The 19,706-nt window shown below is 47.8% G+C and overlaps 1 protein-coding gene across 9 annotated transcripts in view; it reads right to left on the bottom strand.

The window, feature by feature from the left end:
* Window positions 1-19,706, bottom strand: part of Ankrd11 (ankyrin repeat domain 11) — a 197,387-nt gene that overhangs the window by 164,254 nt on the left and 13,427 nt on the right. For 2 of the 9 annotated variants that reach the window (XM_087206523.1, XM_087206409.1), the window contains exons 1-3: window positions 8,101-8,176; window positions 7,539-7,657; window positions 6,604-6,740 (exon numbers count right to left, since the gene is read on the bottom strand). The exons of 2 other annotated variants lie outside the window; for them this stretch is intronic. The gene's annotated coding sequence lies outside the window, so the exon portion shown is untranslated. Of the gene's footprint in view, window positions 1-5,208; window positions 5,326-5,619; window positions 5,772-6,603; window positions 6,741-7,538; window positions 7,658-8,100; window positions 8,177-19,375; window positions 19,686-19,706 lie in introns of those variants that run through there. 5 more of the 9 variants (XM_004842647.4, XM_004842649.4, XM_087206470.1 and 2 more) reach the window with 4 other exon arrangements.

The raw sequence follows: 19,706 nt of genomic DNA, 5'->3' as shown, positions 1-19,706 counted from the left end.
TAACCGCCAGGAGTAGTAGGATATGCCTGCAATCCCAGGCCGGCCAGGGCAAGTAAAGAGAAGCCCTTTCTCAAAATAAAATTCCTTTAAAGCAAAAAAAAAAAAAACAGCAGCTGAAGATATAGCTCAGTGGTAGAACACTTGCCTGGCATGCTTGGGACCATAAATTCAATCCGCAGTACCAGAAAAAAAAAAATCCAATTCAGGTACATCAACTCATTCTCAAAAATGGAATCAAACTGAAAAGACTGAAGTAGAGCATGGTGACCCTTGCCATAAACCCAGCTCTCAAGAGGCTAAGAGCCCGGATGGAGTTTTGAGGCTACATAAGGAGTCGAAGGCCAACCTGAACTATCTAGGGAACACTTGTCTCAAAAAGAAAAAAAAAGAATTCAAAGACTATGTTCAACATTCCCAAAGCAAATTCTTAATAACCACCACAATCATGATGCTCCTAATTTCCTTCAGACTCGAGGTGGATTGATAACTGGGAAAATGCTAATATTTCATAGCAAAGCCGGGCATGGTGGCGCACGCCTGTAATCCCAGCACTTGGGAAGCTGAGGCAGGAGGATCACAGAGAGTTCAGGGCCAGCCTGGGCTACACAGCCAGTTCAGGGCCAGCCTAAACTACAAAGGGAGACCCTGCCTCAAAACCTCCCCCCCCCAAAAAAAATTCAAAGTATCCTCTGACTCTTAAAACATTTATAATGATTCCTTTGTACCAACATAATCCACATGTCCACATGAAGAAATACTAACCAAAACTTGGTCCCACCATGTGAGGTGTCTGAGTCCAACCCCACACCCGCTTCTGACCAGCTGGGACAGGCGGGCAGGTTGTAACACTCTCCTGACTCAGCCAGGTGGGGCTCCCCAGCCCAGCAGTTACAGACACTGAAACCCAAAGCTACAGGGACAGCCTCCCTGGTCTCACATCTGACCAAGCTTCAGTTGGCCCCCCCAGAAAGAGGCCCCAGCACCATGTTCACGACACTGTTACCGTAACCATCCACCAGCCAGTGCACTGGCCGAGTGGGACAGCAGGCCATCAACCATCCCCAAACAACATGAAGCTGCTACCTTCTCCCTACTGCTCCCTAAATCCATGTGAATGTCTGGGGACTTCTCAACCTCAGAGAAGAGGTCCAGGAGCCACCTTCCCCTTCCTGCAGACCCCAGATGACCTTCACCCAGATGCCTCCCCACAATGGCAAACAATAGTCATGACAAATGCCTAATAACATTAACTGTTCAACCAGGAATTCTGTCAAGTATTTTCCAGACTGTGAAGTGCAAATGCCCACCTCACAGCTCCTCAACCTGTGAAGCCCCCCAAGGTGAACTGAAGACACACAGAACAGAGATGAGAAGCATAGTCACTAATATCAGAATTTCAACATACATAACCCTTGACCCAGTAATTCCAGGAACTCAGCTGACAGATAACATTGTGTCTAAGAGCCTGCACTGACATTATTCTGTCACAGTAAAACCCTAAAAACAAGTAAATATCCATCAGCAACAGACATGCCAAACCAAGTGGTGGCACACATTCCTTAATATGCAGCAGCTCTGTATTAGCAAAGTAAATCCCAGGAAGAGTGGGAAAAGGACAGTTCAGTACGCTCTGCCACTGATCCCAACGCCCCCCCCCCCCCCCCCGCCCCAACATGCTTCTCCACACCTGGAATGAAACAAGCGCGTACCAGAAGGCTGGAGATGAAAACAAACAAACAAAAAAAATCACCGTTTTTAACGGAAAGAAAGCACACAACACAAAAGCAAAATTTAATTGTGTGAAGCTAACAGGATGTGATTTTTTTTTTTTTGGTACCAGGGATCAAACTCAGGTCCTTGCACTTGCACAACAGGCGACGAAACCACTGAGCTAAATCCCCGGCCCAGGATGTAAAATTTCAGTCATCACCACAACATCACAATCTGTATCACCAAGTAGTCTTCAGAACCCTACATAGAGATTTGTTTTCTCTTTCTTGACCTGAAAATTCTAGCTAATTCCCATTTGTCAAACCCTGAGCATTATTTTGTGTTATGTTTTGTTTTGGCAATATTAAGGACTGCTGTGGGCCTTCACACTGAATGTCATCCCTAGCCTGTTTTTATTTTAAGGCAGGGTCTTACTGAGTTTCTGATTTGCCCAGGCTGGCCTGGAACTTGTAACCCTCTTGCCTCAGTCTCCCAGAATGTTTGGACTACAGGCGTGTACCACCACACTCGGCTCTGGTTTTAACTACCGTATTTATTATTAGGCCTACTTTTATTATAGAGAATATATAAGGAACCTGACCACTGAAAATCTTAGGCTGCCAAATGCAGTAGTACACAACTGTAATCTCCACTCTGGGAGGCTGAGGCAGTAGGATCAAAAGTTGGAGGCCAACCTGGACAAATCAGAAACTCAGTAAGACCCTGTCTTAAAATAAAAAAGAAGAAAAATGCAGAGGCAACCCACTTTCCCGTCCCCGTTCTGTCTCTCTTAGGCAGAAACTATCTTTCTCCCAATAAATTTTTCCTACTCTTAAAAAAAAAAAAAGAAAAGAAAAAAATGCAAATCTACAATGTGATACTATCTCACCTAGTCAGAATAGCTATCTATCATCAAGAATACAAAACTAGTCCCCACCTGTCTCATAAGCACAAGCCCCCCCCCCCAGTTTGATCCCCAGTACCAAAAAAAAATAGAAAAAAAAACCAGTGGGGCGTTAGCTCAGAGGCACCATGCCTGCCTCTCGCAACGATCCCAGCACCAAAAAAAAAAAGAATACAAAAAACAACAACAATAAATGGTGGTGACTGGGACAGCCTTCTACATTGGTGGTGGGAATGTAAATTAGTATAGCCACTATGGAAATCAGTATGGAGGCTCCTCAAAAACCCAAATAGAGAGCTTCCAGTTGAGTTGATCTATCTGTACCACTCTTGGTATATACCCAAAACAATCACAGTCAACACACTACAGGGACACCTGCTTTCCAGAGTTTACTGCAGCACAATTCTCAACAGCCAAATATAGAGCCAGTCAAGGTGCCCATCAACAGATGGATGGACCAAGAAAATGAGGTACAGGGCCGGGGATGTAGCTCAGTGGTGCCACACCCACCTCTCAAGCTCAAGGTCCTGAGCTTGATCCCAAGAACCAAAAAAAAAAAAAAAACCAGTATCACATGTTCTCCCTAATATGTGGAATCTAAAATGAGAAGGGGGGGAGCCAAAGATTTAGCCCAGTGGCGCTGCACCTGCCTCATAAGGGCAAGGTCCTGAGTTCAATCCCTGGTACCAAACAAACAAGCAAACAATAAAATGAGAAGAAAGTAGAAGGGAGACTATTAGACATGAAGGGAATAAGAGAAAAGAGTGTAAGAGCAAGTAATGGGAGTGGACATGAGTAAAACACCTCTTCCTTTTTTTTTCTTGGGACAGGGTCTCACTATGTAGGTTCAGGCTGGCACTGAACTCATGGTAACCCTCCTGCCTCAGCCTCCTGATTGCTGGGATTACAGATGTGTGCCACATGCCTAGCAGTTTTACATTTTGGGAAGAAGGGTTTGAATGTGTTAAATATGTTAGGCCTGGCATGGTGGTGCACACAATCATGCTCAACGACCTGGGTTCAATCAGCAGCACTTCATAAAAAAGTTATGCCAAGCATGGTGGTGCACACCTGTTATCCCAGCACTGGGGAAGCTGACCCAAGAGGATTGTTTTGAGTTCAAGGACAGCCTGGGTACATAGTGAGACCCTGTCTTCAAAAAAAAAAAAACAAAAAAAAAAATACAGTAGTTGATGACAAAATGTATGTAACACAATAAACGTATTTCAGAACACAGAAAAACATTTCAGAAAATATTTTTAGCCAGGCTAATATATAATCCCAACTATTTCTGAGGCAAAGGCAGAAGAATCCTAAACTCGAGGCTAGCGTGAGCAACTCAGCAAGACTGTCTCAAAATAAAGAATACAAAAATGGGAAGATGGGAAAATGACTTCATTAATTAAAAATAAAACAAGCTTAAATCCCCACTATCAAAGAAAGGACAGGTCAGGACAGGTCAGGAAAGCAAAAGAAGGAAAAAAATAAAAAGATAAAAAATTATAAATATACAGATCAAGGTCAAAACCACAAAGTCTACACCAAAAAAAATACCTGGTGGGGCCTTAGCTAAAAATAAACAGGTGAAAGGTAAAGCCACTCAGTGCTTCCCAGGTGATGGACAAAAGCACCCTGGCACCCAAGGTGACCGCCCTTTGCAGCCAGCTGAGTCCTCCTGCGCCTTTCGTAACCCTGGGTCACCATGAAAGTGCGCAGGCATGAGCAGGCACAGAGCCTTGTGGGAGGGAGCCCTGGGACGACTACTGAGGGCCACCGCGTCCCTCAACACAGTGGGACTGGGGCCCTGAAGAAACGGTGAGCCTGCATGGAGTACACCTGTGACCCCCTCCAAGTTCTCACCAGTTCTTCAGAGCACTGGCGAAGGGCATCTCTGGACATGACCATGTTTAGTGGGGAAAAAAAACAGTAAAATAATTTTGGATATACTAAATGACTGACAAATTTTAAATGTTCATAATTAGACCTAAACTCAGCATGGTGACTCGCACCTGTAATCCTAGCACTCCAGGAGGCTGAGGTAGGAGGACCAGAAGTTCAAGCTCAGTCTGGGCAACTACATGACTTAGCAAGACCCTGTCTAAAAATAAAAAATAAAAAGGGCTAGGCATGGTGGCACACATCTGTAATCCTAGCACTCAGGAGGCAGAGGCTGAAGGATCACTACACATTCAAGGCCAGCGTGGACTACAGAGAGACCCTGTCTCAAAAAATAAAAACAAAAGTAGTAACAAAAGTAAAATACAAAACGACTGGGGATGTAGTTCAGTGCAAAGGCCCTGGGTTCAATCCTCAGCATCACAAAAACAAAACAAAATAATTAGACCTAATGTTTGTTCTTAGTAAGTATCCTTTCTATTCCAATTATTATCGCTTGGAAGAAACTCAGAGAATCATAAAAGAAAGTGAAAAATATGGCTTCCTGTGGGGAGGGCTTAAAAAACTGATTTTGTGCTCCCCATCTCCAAGTTCCTAACTAGCAGTTCTAGTAGAACACAAAGGCCATGGCCCAGCCCTGGGGCTGACCTGCCCAGGCGACACTGAGACCAGAACTACAGACAGGGCCCCAGGCTCACCCTGTGGTCAAAGAAGCACTGCCCTCGAGCCTGACGCTGTTGCTGCTGTTGCTGTTGCTGTTGCTGCTGCTGCTGCTGCTACTGCTGCTGCTGCTGCTGCTGCTGCTGAGCTAGGGTCTGGGAAACAGGAAAGCACAGAACTGTCTCCCTACATACTGACTGCAACAACGACAAGAGCAAACACCGGAAGATAAGGACAGCCCAAGTGCTGGAGTTGAGAAATTCTCTTATGTCTACAGTGAGTCCTCCTATTCCAAAGGAAGACCGTACACTGTTAACCACCCTGAAGTCTCACACCACCCAGGGACCCTCTCCCCCAGTCCACCCAAGCATGGGTCTCTGGGTCTTACAGACCCACTGCCCCACCCATCAAGCAACCTGGACACTCCACTTGCTAAGCAAGCAACTTACAAAGCATGCTGGACAGGTGAGGCCAGAGGAAGCTCTTCATCCTCCTCCACCGCCTCTCCACTTTTCCGCCTCTCCCCGGGGATCAGCAGCTCTCCTGCAGAGTCTGCAGCAGCATCTGCACCAACTGCTGCTTCTCAGGACCTGACAGGCAACTCAGACACATAGCGAGAAACCTTCCTTCTCCTGACTCTAGCATCGAAGAATCCCATTCCAACAGAATGAAACTTGACTGCACCAAAGGCTTTCAAGGACAGGGCCCAGGAGAGGCTGACCAAGCCCAGACTGCGCTGCTCCGGCCCGGGCACTTGGAGCCATCATCTCGGGACACTTGGTGACCACACACCTTGGTACCACGGCGGCTCCCTGTGCCCAAGGTGCAAGTCCATCAGCCCAGTCCCTGGAGAATCACAGTCCTCAGTCTAAGTGGCAGACGCCTGGCCTCGGAACAGCACATCCACCAGAAGAGCATTAATTAAAGAGGTATGTGTGCCTCCTGCACAGAACCAGTGTGGCTTGACATAAAAATACCTACTTAGGAACTTTTAATGAAACTGAGGGCTATTTCAAGCAGTCTGAAAAAACTACTTCCCTAGATTAATCTGCACTTGATGTTTGCTTTTGAATAAATTCAGTTAGTACACTCCATGGATGTTTTCACCTTCTATACCATCTCTCCAGCCACAAGGAGCAGAGGAAGCAGAGGTGGAGAGTCAAGCTCTGGGCTGCAGAGGGAGGCGCACGAAGGACCTAAGGGCTGCTTTGGTGATGAACACCCTCGCTAAGGACGACTGTGCACCAAGCAAGGAGATAACCACACGCTATAAACACAACACTGGCTCAATGCGGTGGCACACGACTGTAATGCCAGATGCTCAGATGGGTGACACAGCAGGACCAAAAGTTAGAAGTTAGCCTACCAATTCAGCAAGGGAAAGCAGCCACCCTAAAAGAATAATAATAATAAGTGGGAATTGTGGCACCTACCTGTAATCTCAGCACTCTGAGGATGAGGCAGGAGAGTCACAAATTCAAATCTAGCCAGGGCAATTCAGTGACTTAGCACAACACTTAGGGCTGGGATGTAGCTCAGTTCACAGGCCCTGAGTTCCAATACCCAGCACCTAAAAATAACAATTCAACATTAACATCAACTCATCAACAACCGGAATGAACTTGAATCTTGTACTCTAGAGACTGCTTCTACTCCTTAATCAGACCCTAATATCTGAGAAACAAGCCCCTATCAGAATGAAACCTATGGGCCAGGTGTGGTGGCACACACCTATAATCCCAGCACTCAGGAGACTGAGGCAGGAAGATCACTGCAGGCCAGCCTGAACTCCCTGAGACCCTGTCTCAAAAAGCAGCAACAATGGGCCGGGGATTTAGCTTGGTGGATCTACCACCTGCCTCCCAAGCACAAGGACCCAAGTTCAATCCCTGGTACAGGGGACCGGGGGGGGGGGGGGGGGGGGCAACAAAAAGAATGAAACCTAAACCCACTGTGTCTCACCACACAGTGCTCTGCCCACCTGGACCTACCAATGTGAGCACAGAACACGACGGGTGAAGAGACCGCTGGTGGGGCAAGTGTCCTAGAAGAACTCACTCACAGGCCTGGGGTATAGGGCTCAGGGGTAGAGCACATGGTCGGCACATATGTGGCCCTGGGTTCAATACCCAGTACCAGAAAGAAAAAACTCTACTCACAGAAGTTACCATCAGTAGCAACTATTCATGGGGATCTACTGTGAATTACACACTAGGCTTTCAAGTCAAATTGTGAATTTGTTTAATTCAGAAAAACACCATGTGAACTGATTCCCATTCGTGCAATCTGCATCTCATTAGGTGACAGCTGCACTGGCAGGAGCACCGCCACAGGTTAGGGAACTGAGCCAGCGATGACGAGCACTCACACACACAGTCAGGTTGCCAGTGTGCCTGTGGCTTGAGCTTGCCGGTGATGCAGCACAGCGCCTCTGGACAAGTCCGTTCACGTGAAGGTGTGGGCTGGTGCGAACACCCACGTGCCAGGCTATACACAGAATAAAGCATGTTACCATCATTAATTTGCTTCCAATCTCTCCCCTCTCTTCACACCCACACTCTGTTTCCAGCCTCCCTTGGAGTACGTGCTGCCATTTTCAAAGCAGGTGAAACTGGGAGCACAGTACCAGGCATCCAGCACCCCGCGTGTGCTATGTACTGCTCTGCATCCTGGATCTCAGCAGATGACTTCCCTTCACCTTCATGACCCAGGAAGGACTGCTTCAGCCTCTGCTGCAAACATTTTCAAAGCCCTGACTAGCCCACTAGTCTTAAACTGTTTTCACTCAGCTTGACTCTTACTCAAAGTGTAGGCTCAAAAGCATCTGCACAGCACAGAAACAAGCCTTGGATGAGGCATAGAAAGGCCCAAAGGACAGCCGACCTTCCACCGAGGCCCTCGCTCCCCACGCCCACTGTAGGAGCACCTGCCTGAGCACGAGCAAAGGTCACCGCTTCCCCTGTGAATCCAGACGGCACTGCCCTGTAGCTTCTAAATCCAGTTTGCCTGATGAGCAAAGAGGACAGAAGTGGTGAGCAGTGTGGCAGGGACAGCTGTAAAGCAGATTCTGTCAAGATGAACCCCTGAAAGAGTAAACTGTGTTAAGAGAGAGGGGCTGACACCAAAGGGGAGGCGCTGCGGGAGCCAGGTAGGCTAACCACCAAGAAGCAGGCACTGCATGCCAACGCCCACACCCTCCACACACCCTTGGCCCCAAGAGCCCACCACGGTACAGGGTCCAAACCGTTCTCGGCAGTGCCCCTTCACCACAATAAGCCACAACCTGCTATAGGCTGAAATATTACACAGAAAACTCCAGGAATCAACAACTGGTTTTAAATTGTGCACCCAACCCACTCGCCCAGGAGGGTATCTTATCCTTGGTCCCATTAGTCACACAGTGTCAAGAACAGATAGGCTGCAATCCAAATATGCCAAGGAGGAGCCACAAGAGCATCCTTCCAGTGAAAATATGAAAGTTCTCAATGAAAACAGCAAACTCGGCCTCCAAAAGGATCAGAGAACACACCCTCAGCACCCTCAGTAAGGGGACAGCTGTACCTCTGCTCTGCAATGGAACCACATGAGAACCGGGCCCAGGAAGAGCACAGAGGGACAGACACCTCTGACCATAACCTTGCAGCCACCGGGCTTCCACAAGACCTCTCTGGGAACTGTGTGGGTCCCAGGAGTCAGAGACATCCACATTTGTCAAGCATCTGTCCCGAGGGCAGAGCGGCACACATACTACAGCAGGCATGAAATACACAGCACCTAGGTCCTGCTCCACTGTCCTTCAGCTCCTTTTCTGCCTGTCCTTTACAATGCTGCTCTCATAATTTAGCCCACCAGGGCTGGGGATTTAGCTCAGTGGTGCTGCTGCCTGCCTCACAAGCACAAGGTCCTAAGTTCAATCCCTGGTACCAAACAAAAACAAAATTATTATTATTTTTATTATTATTATTTGCCCCACCAACCACACTCAATCTGAATCAATTTACCACTCTGCTGACTCACCTGTTAACAAACACCTTGTCTGTCACACAGGCCCTCTTAGCAGAACCTTCTCCACTGACACAGCTACTCTCTAAATGAAGGGCCCTCAACTGCCTGAGATGTTCCCCCTCCATCTGATTCTGTTTTGTGGTACAGGGCATTGGTACAGGGTCTCCTCACTGAGCTACATCTCCAGCTTTAATTCTGAGACAGAGTGTCTCTAAGTTATCAAGTTCAAACTAGCAGTCCTCCTGTCTCAGCCTCCTGGCGCACTGGGATCATAGGGATGCAACACCATACCCAGCTTCCTCTGGGTTCTGTCAGGTGCACTGTATTCTTCAGTCTCTTTTCTGGGATGTTTATTCCTACTGTTCATTTGAATTCAACTATTACTCCTACAACAAATTTCAATCTTCATCATCTCCTTCTAACTAGCCATTTTACATTTTTCTAGAAAATGGCATTCCTACTTGCTATAATGGTGCTTCTGCTAAGAGGCCTTTTTGAACCTGATGATCAAGGAAAAGCAAATGGTGGGGATGAAACACGGAAAAGACAAAACAGCGGCCTCTCTGGAGCTTCTTTCCCCAGCAGGAGCCAAGCTCTTCCAAGCCGCCCACCATGTCCTCAGTAAGGGGCCACATGCCCCCCCACTCATACCTCCACCTGGCCTGCCCACCACCCTAAACCCACCATGCCTCAAACTGTCCCCTGCTCCCACCCCACCCTGGCACTCAGGGTCTTCAGTCCGCTCCCACCAGGCTGCAGCTTCACCTGCTCCAAGCTCTCACATGGGCTCCCATGGTCACGCAGGTCTAGCAGAGGCCAGCCTTCGTCAGCACTCCACCCCCACATGGAGCTTCCACAGCACTTCCCACAGCAGTGCTCCCCAGGCCCCGCCCCACCAGCTCTCCAGAGGCCTTGGATGCCTGCCTGTTTTCACAGGATCAAGACGGGGTAACGTCACATTGTAGTCCAAAGAACACAGCTCTGCCCTGTCTGAAAGCAGGGCTGTAGCACCTGCATCTCCCATCACAAAGCCTGGCACACACAGAGTGGCTAAGGGACAGAGTCAGTGCACTGGGTGAGCATTGTGGCCAGGCTGGGAAGCCCTCTCCATAAAACACGGAACTCACTCCAGCTGTGAAGACACCAGGTTGCACCTGGAGGAGCAGTTGGGTAAGCCAGAAGACAGCGACACCGTGCTTTCCAGCCATGCCAGCTCCCTCATGGTCACAAGGACATAAAAACTAAGACTGCACTAGGGCTCTTCAAAATACTCGAGGTCCTGAACCACAAAGGAAAACTGAAGAACTGTTGGACAGGAGGAGGTGCAAGGATGGCAACTTAGGAGGCCCCGTCTCACAATTTAAGAAAGGGCTAGGGCACAGCTCAGTGATAAAGTGCCCGGGTATCATGGCAGAATGGGTGAGATGAGAATGAAGCCTAGGTCTGGCCGGCAGCCATATACCAAACTTACCATTACGACAGTTAACACCAGGGGAACCGGAATGAGAAACCTGACACTTTCACAACTTTTCTGTACTACTGAAATTATCCCAACCTAATTTGATTGAAAACAAAACCTCGTCTAGGACCTGTATTTCCAGCTCGCTCAGTAACCCCAACAATGCCACACACAGCTGGTTAAGTAGACTCTGGTGAGCTGCTACAAAGTGAAGAGTCAGGTGGAAAAGACCTGCTGTCTGTCACACGGGGCCCCAGGTGGGGCAGTAGCAGGGAGCACTCAGGATTAGATGGAAAGGGGACTAAGGCTACTAACTAGAGCCAGGAGCAGCCCGCGTCACCCTGATGAGCCCAACATAATCACAAGGTCCTTAAAAGCAGAAAGGAAGCAATACATAGGTCCGGGACAAGCACAGTTGTGAGGGAGGAAGACAGCAGGCCACGGGATGCAGGCTGGCACCAACAGCTCTTTCCTTTGGACTCCACGAGGTGCCACCCCTGCCAACACCTTGACCTGGCCCAGGGAGACTGCATGGCCTTCTAACCTAACAGAACTATAAGAGTGTAAATCCTTGCTGCTCCTGAGCTGCACATGTGGACATCTGTCAGAGCAGCAGAAAACCAACAGGGGCAGCCCTGAGAAGCTAACAGCCAGTGTCTCTCCAGAGTCCAAGGGCTTGCTTCCTTCCAACCTGCTCAGCCCCATCACTGTTTCTTCCCACACACCTCCCACCTACCTGCCACCTCCTTGAGCCAACATATTTGGCAATTCAGAAGTTACTAAGAAGCCAGCATGGTGGTGCATGCCTGTAATCCCAGCACTTAAGAGGATGAGGCAGGAGGATCGCAGTGAAATGAGCCCAGCCTGGGCAACAGAGTGAGTTCAAGGGCAGCCTCAACTATTGGGAGACCCTGTCTCAAAAAACAAAAAAATAAATAAATAAAACCTTAGTGTGTAATAACCCTATACTTAAATATCTTTAAAAAAAAAAAATGTATGTGTGTGTGTGTGTATATATATATATATATATATGTTTCCCAAAGATTGTTTCAACTGTCTCCTTTAAAAACCCGTCACCTGGGGCCAGGGATTTAGCTCAGTGGTTTCGCCGCCTGCCTCGAAAGCCCAAGGTCCAGAGTTTGATCCCCGATACAAAAAAAAAAGTCACCTGGTAAGAACTCATGTTTATCAGAATCAGGTCTAACCCCTTTGCAAAAGAAAAACAAAGCTCATAGGTAAATCTCATGAAGGTTACATCTGCCTAAAATTAATGAAGGAAAACACATTACTTTTCTAAGTTTCCCCTATAAGATACAGGGTACAATTCAAAGATACCTCTGAGGGCCAGGGATTTAGCTCAGTGGTTCCGGCGCCCACCTCGCAGGCGCAAGGTCCCAAGTTTGATCCCCGGTACCAAAAAAAGAAAACAAAACAAAGATATCTCTCATACAGTAGGGAAAAAACTGCCAATGCATATTAGCATATTTAATAGGTTCTAAAGAACCTTCAATTTCAGATGGACTATTCTCAGTCACAAAAAAAACTATGTATATAATTTAAATAAGTTAATAAAAAGCATGAAATCCTTCCAAAGAAAAATTCAGAGTCTAAACCCTCCTGGAAATTAGACTCAACCTTGGGGTTGTACAAAACTAATGCAGCAATACAAATTATCGACGTATGTTTAAGACTCCTAAAAGCTGCATCTTTTGCTACTGTAAGACTGAAGCGTGACAGTCACAAGTCCAAGGCCAGGCAGGGCAACTTAGTGAGACCCTGTCTCAAAACAGAAAGGGCTGGGCGTAGTAGTGCACACCTACAATCCCAGCACTCTGGGAGGCTGGGGTGAGAATGGCACGTTTAAGCCCAGCCTGGGCAACTTAGTAATTTATCAAGACCCTGTCTCAAAATACAATGGACCCTCAAGTTACAACCAGCCTGACAGAGGAACAACTTGGGTTAATTAGGTTAATGAAAGATTCATCCGCCTCTTGCTACCTATCATACACCCAGGTAAACATCCAGATCTCAGCTGTACTGACTTACAATCAACTTGAGTTACAACCAGTCCCTGGGAACTGATCGAGTTTATAAGTCAAGAATCCACTGTAATAAAAGGGGGGAGCCAGGCATGATGGCCCATGCCTGTAATCCCACCACTCAGGGGGCTGAGGCAGAAGGATCACCACGAGTTCAAGGACGCTTCCCCTACAAAGTGAGACCCTGTCTGTCTAGATAGACAGAGATAGGTAGATAGATAGACAGACAGACAGACAGATAAGGGAGGGAGTGGAGGATGTAGCTAAGTGAAAAGGCCCTGGATTCAATCCTTAGTACCACCACCAACAAAAAAAAGTGCTGCAGGAGGAACTCGGCGGTTGTCTAATGTGTATTACCCTTGGTTTAATGCCCAGCACAGAGCTAAAAAGCTGGACTTTCTTTTTTAATCACTTAATTTATTCACATTCTATGCATCTTTTCACATTCTATGCATCTTTTAATTAACTGGAGGTATTACTTTTTTTAAGTTACTTTTTTCAAAAGTGTTACTGTTGGGGTTTTTTTGGTCTTTTATTTTTACTTCCTGTTTTACAGGATGTAAAACCACATTTAGAAACAGGGTGAAGGGGGCTGGGGATGTAGCTCAATGTGACAGCATGAACTTGCATGAACCAGGCCCTGAGTTTGAAACCTAACACCAAAAAAGAAAAAGGCAGTGGGGCTCAGTGGTAGAGCACTTGCCTAGCATTTGTGTAAGGCCCTGGATTTGATCCCCAGATGGAAAAAAAAGAGACAAGGCTCAGTTTCTTGAGAGTAATAAGCTTCTCACTGTTTCGAGCTAAGTCTAAACAGGACTACGATCATTACCTCCAGAGCTGAAGTCGGCTTTGTTTATTTTGCTCCCTACAAATGCAGTGGGAAATACGCTAGTCACAGCTGGCCAAATCTTATGAGACCAGGCTATAGCTCATGGCACAGCGCTTGCCCAGCATGATCAAGGCCTTGAGCTCTGTACCCAGTACCACAAAAAACCTATAAGCCAAGCATCCTGTGCTTTCCCAATACTTGGAAAGTCATTATTCCATGCTACCAGAGCATTCTGAATCTGAAAATTGCCCTTGGGAGGAGAGGAAGGATACTTACACTTACCACTAATGTGCCAAGAAAACAGGTCTGTTTTTTACATTTTCTCTTTTTTTTTTTTTGGTACCAGGGATCGAACTCGGGACCTTGTACTTGAGAGGAAGGTGACAAAACCACTGAACTAAACCCCCAGCCCTTATTTTTTACATTTTAGATGAAAAATAACCTCTGATAACAAAATTATTAAGCACTTGAAAGTTAAATTTCAATTCCATCCATTTGTTTTTATGGGGTTTTGTTTTGTTTTTTTGTTGCTGTTGTTTTGGTTTTTGGTTTTTTGAGACGGTCTCGCTCCGACCCGTAGCTCAGGCTGGCCTTGAACTCACTGTGTAGCCCAGGCTGGCCTCAAACCTGCAGCGACCCTGAGTGCTGGGTTACAGGTGTGCACCACCACACGCAACTTTCAATCCCACTCTAAGGCCACTTCTTCTTGTGTTCTGGGAACAGCAAGACAAGCATTCTACAACTGAACTACAACCCAAGTCACATTTTTTCCCTTTTCTTTCTTTTGAGACAGAGGCTAGCTATGTAGTTCAGCGTGGCCTCAAACTCAACAATCTTCCTGCCTCAGCCTCCTGAGCTCAGAGAATACAGACATGCGCCATTACACCCGGCTGAAGGTCACATTTTTCAAGAGTTCAGCAAGTAATAAAAAGAAAAAAAATGAATTTTACTTAACCTTGACAGAAAAATTTTTTATCTACATGATCAAAATATTTTGGGTTGAGAAAAAGTCAACATTTCAAGCAATAAACAGGTGCACACTGTTTGCTTTTTGAGTGGAAAAAAGATGCTCAGGATAACAAATAATTTACCACATAGATGCCAGGGCAAAACCAAGCCCCTAGGTCCTGGCTTCAGCCAGCCAAGGAAGAAGCTGCCCCCTAAAACATTCTTCCAGTCCATGCCCACTGTGGCCTTGAGAATGAAGGGAATGGGTGTGGGCATCAGAGTCCTTGGCAGACCACAGGATTCTCAACCATTGAAAACTCTTAGCCAGCCACAAGTGGTGGCACAAGCCTGTAAACCCGGCACTCTGGTAGGCTGAGGCATGAGGATCACAAATTTGAGTCTAGCTTGAGCAACTTAGCAAGACCCTTTCTCAAAATTAAAAAGGAAAAGGCCGGGAATTTAGCTCAGTAGTTCGGCCGCCTGCCTCGCAAGTGCAAGGTCCTGAGTTCGATGTCCGGTACCAAAAAAAAAAAAATTAAAAAGGAAAAAGAGAGGACCTACAGCTCAGTGCAAAAGCCATGGGTTCAATCCAGTACTACACAAAAAAAGAAAATAATTCTGGTACTGAGACACTGCTTAAGCAGGCCATGTGGGAAAAAGTAATCTCCTTCCAAATAAATTTATTTTAAAAAGGAAAACCTAAGGGGCCGAGGATTTAGCTCAATGGTTTCGTCACCTGTTGTGCAAGCGCAAGGACCCGAGTTCGATCCCCAGTACCAAAAAAATAAAAGGAAAACCTAAAACTTTCAAAGGACTCCACCAAGATGCTAGGCCACGGCTCATGTTACCTTTGGGCAGGTGCTCAGCCACAGATGAAAACCGCACGCAGCAGCAGACTTCCCACAGCTCAACCTTGAACCTTCACCCAGCCCTGCGATTCAAGCAGAAACTGCCGCTAGACTTCTCTGACCTGAAGGTAGCAGCCCTGTGGAAACTGCTCTCACAGAACACCTTCCCTTCCCACGGGGCAACTTTCAATTTCATGATTTAGGGTTCTGTTCCAATCTAAAAATCTATGCCCCCTCACCTTTAACTATAAAGGCAAACTTGTAATAAAAACAAACAGGGAAAATAGCTGAAATACTCATGGCAGAATCCCTAGCCAAATACATATAAATGCATGAGCCTAAATCTCCACTTTCAAAATTACTCAAAATATTTCTATATAGGCTTTGGGGGGGTGGTTGTTGTTGTTTGTCTTTGTTCATGTAGCTCAGACTGACCTTGAACTCAACTTTGTAGCCCAGGCTTGCCTCAAACCTACAGCAATCCTCCTGCCTCAGCCTACCGAGTGATGGGATTACAGGTGTGCACCATCAGCTCTATCTAGGCTTTCAACAATTCAAGTATCTCCTGAGCCACTTCTATGACTACAGTGTCACACATTGGGCTGAGCCAAGTTAGACCATCCCCACCCTAAATTTAAAGACTTTATCATGGGAGCAAGGGGCAAGACAGGGACAACCTATTAAACCAATCACTACATATTTGATAAATTTTATTTCTCTGTTCTGTGGGGGGAGGTACTTTCCTTGAAAGTAGTAAGAGAGCCAGCCTGGTGTGGTGGCACACCCCTTTAACCCCAGCACTCTGGAGGCTGAGGCAGGAGGATCACCATACATTCAAACTCAACCTCAGCTACTAGACCTCCTCTCAAAAAAAAGACAAAGAGACTAGAGGAAGTAGTACTTAACTCAGGCCCAAGGCTGAGAAGTTATCTTGGAGTGGGGATGGGAGGAGCTGCATGGGAGGCTGTGTTGGAGATTCACCAGGACCCCGTCCTAGACAGGGATCAGCTTGTAGCAAGACCCTGCCCAAGAGTAAGGCATGTGGCCCAGTCCAGGAAACAAAAAGCCAAGGAAGCCTGTGTCACAAGTTAGAGACCAAAGCTAGGAGTGGGGGCAGGAGAGGGGCAGATCAGGTAATCAAGGTTAGGTCTGGATAATCACTTGAGATGGTATCATAGAGATGACATTTGTACTTCTACCACATACATAAAACACTACTTGGTCTAAAGATGAACCACAAAAAAAATTTAAATATGGAGAGGAAGAAAGGGAGTTAAGAAAAACAGAACAAAAACATTTAAGTACACAGCCCAGTCTGACTCTAGCCTAAGAGATACATGAATAAAGCCCATTGAGCAAACAAAAGCCCCTTAATAACAGAAACATCTATAGGAATTAATGAAGTAGTCATTAAAGTAGATCATTTCCTAAGCCTAATAAGGCTTCCTTTGCCTATTATCCAGCTGCCTGAGTTCCTGGAGCTGAGGACTGACACCTTCTTCCAGATAGCTTGAAGACAAAACTGAGAAGGTTGAATTGCGCACAAATTCCATTTGAAATTCAAATTAAGAAAATACATACTGAAAACATTTCAAGACAATAACTTCTAGTTATTTGAGTTCATTCAATTTTTGTATAAAGTTTATCAAACGGACCACACTCAATTTCCACCGAGCACTGATGAACAGCAGTAATAAACTGACACAGCATGTGGCCAGACAAGCAATGCATCATCATTTTCACCTATTAACTAGCAAATATCTTGCTATTAAGAAAAGCTCATCCATTACACTTAGCACTTGAGGGATGAAGGGACTTTTACACAAGGTAATGGACAGATCAAAACACTTATTTTGGCAACAAACGCAGATTATTCTTTGAACCAGCATTTACTGATGCTCTCTAATTATGTTATTTAATTGATGATGGGCTCATTGCCAACAAGCAAAATAACTTTCTTGTAGTTGATGAAACATTACTACAGTCTGTCAGACCTACGTAAGTATCCAAGGCACAAGGCTTCCTGAAAAATATCCTCACATACAAACAGCACAGTTTCTTTAACTGTATTTGTAGAAAGTTCTTGTCACTGTATCAACACTAGAATTCTAGTTAACGTGACAGCCACTAGTCATCAGCAGCCCATCTGGTTGGGTGAGATGAAAGGCTCACTGCTGCACTGTGATTAGCAGGGCCAGTCTGGAGAAAAGGGCGACAGTGAACTGCAAACGAGGAATTCAAGGCTGGGTGACATCTTTACAGAACTTCTGGCAAATTGTTATGCGTATCTTGCCGCGGAAAAAATGATAAAAAAGAAGAAAATTTCTTAAAGTTTCACGTATGGGTCAAATTTAGCAGTATCTTTTGAGGAGCTTTTCAAGGAACTCAAGAGGCAGGCACAAAGAACAGAAAAAAATGTCATAGCAACTTGGCCTTTGTTCCCTCCCATCCCATTCCATTCTGAATGGCCAGCCTATCACAAGAGACTCTGCTCTCCAGCGTGAAACTACAGAAAGAACAACAGCTGAATGGAGGGTGGGGGAGGAAACACCCGCTATAAGGAGATCAATTCAAGGGTCATAAACAGCGTTACGCAAGGTATTTTTCCTTTTAGTTTTCACTACAATTGCAAAGCAGTATCCGAGTACTTGCACGATCGTTCTCAATAGGCACCATCGGAGCTCCAGTCAGGGCAGCCAACCCTCAGAGAAACCAAGGTCCAGAGGCACCCAGTGGCCGTCTCAGGGTCTTGGATGTAGGACTGTGCAAGTTATGCCATTGACTGGGTCTGCACAAACCAAAAATAGTAACTGTTTCCACGGCACTTTTTCCACAAGTAATATCACATTACATGTTTTGACGAGTAAGTGCCATCATCCCCCCACAGAGAACCAAAACATTCTAAATTTTGCAATCAACAATTGTTTATTTTTATTCAGATGAAAGCAGTGTTAAGAATACTGCTCAAATAACCGCAAAAACTCTCACCAAATAAGACTGGAATCTGATTTCTTTACCTAAATAATCTATAAAACCACCCTATTTTTCAAAGTGGATGTAAAACTCACGACCTACAGAAACCATGAAGCATACACAGCATGCTATATCTTAACTGTTAGGAAAAAAAACAGTTTTCAAAGCACAGGGCCCTCCTCAAAACACTTAAATCTTACCAAGCCTTTTCCAAACCCCTGGAAGCTGATATGCAAAATTAGCTTTCAAAAACACAACAGGAGCAAAAAGCCCTAACGGGACACCAAGTCACCAAGAAAGAGCAGGCCTCAAGAAAAATCAAGACTCCTTGCAAAACGACACCTACACAGAGCCGAGCTGCACGATCCCTCTATGAAGGGGGACTGAAAGCATGTGGCAGGGCCAACCGTGCAGACACACACGCTGCGACCGCCCCGCCAGGGGATGATGAAATGAGGAACGGAAATTAACATTTCAAGCAACGTCTCACATTGTTCCTGGAGGCCAAGGGCTGCAGCCGCAGCCTTCCTCCCCCTCGGCCCAGGCCCGCCCCGGCCCCCCGGCCCCCCGGCCCCCCTGCGCCCCGCATTCCTTCCCCCCCCCCCGCACGCCCGGCCCCCGCGCCCCGTGGCCGGCCCGCGCCCGCCCCCTCTGGCTGGGCTCGCAGCCCGGGGCCGCCTGCTCCCATTTCAAAACATGATAATAATAGGGACGCTGGGAACTACCTCGACGGGCTGCAGGGCGACAGAGCCCCTCCCGCAGGTCAGAGGTCGGCGCCCGCCTCGCCTGGAGCCCCGGGCCCGGGCTGCGACCTCTGGACCCGCGGCTGCCCGCGCCTCGGCGCCAGCCCGGAACCCCAGGCGCCAGCCCACCCGCGGCCTTGCCCGCCGCCCCTCACGGCCGCCGAGCCCAGGCGGGCAGGCCATGAGCGGCGGCCCAGCCCGACTCGGCCCGACTCAGCCCAGCCATCTCCGCCCGCGCGGCCCAGGCCCAGCCCAGCGAACGGTCCTGGCGAACGGTCCTCCGGGGAGGCCTGCAGGCCGCGGACGCCCGCCCGCTGTCCCCCCGCCCCGCCCCGCCCCGCCCGCTCCCTCGCCCTCTCACCGGCTCGGCGGCAGGCGGGCGCTGCCCATGCAGCCCGCGGCCGCGTTTCCCGGGCCGCGCGGCCCGGCGGGAAGGCAGCGGCGGGCCGGCTCGGGCTGCAGCGAGAGCGGCCGGCGGGGAGCGAGCCCGCCCACGGCGCGCCCAGGCTGGCGCGGGGCCACGGCGCTCGCGCGGGCGCTACTGCGGGGGCGTCGAGCCGCAGGCTCGGCGGCGGCGCCTCCCCGGCTGGGGCCCTCGGTCCATCGCGCTCTGTCGCGGGCGGCCTCTGGCTCCAGGACCCAGCGGCTGCGGCGGCGGGCGCGGGCCGCATGAGACGCTCCCGCCCATTGGC

The sequence above is a fragment of the Heterocephalus glaber genome, unplaced genomic scaffold (assembly GCF_053883595.1).
Source record: "Heterocephalus glaber isolate CG9 unplaced genomic scaffold, H.glaber_assembly_v1.0 deba00000071, whole genome shotgun sequence".
Taxonomy (NCBI): domain Eukaryota; kingdom Metazoa; phylum Chordata; class Mammalia; order Rodentia; family Bathyergidae; genus Heterocephalus; species Heterocephalus glaber.
The sequence above is the reverse complement of the archived record's forward strand: the minus strand, read 5'-3'. Positions and strand labels throughout refer to the sequence as shown.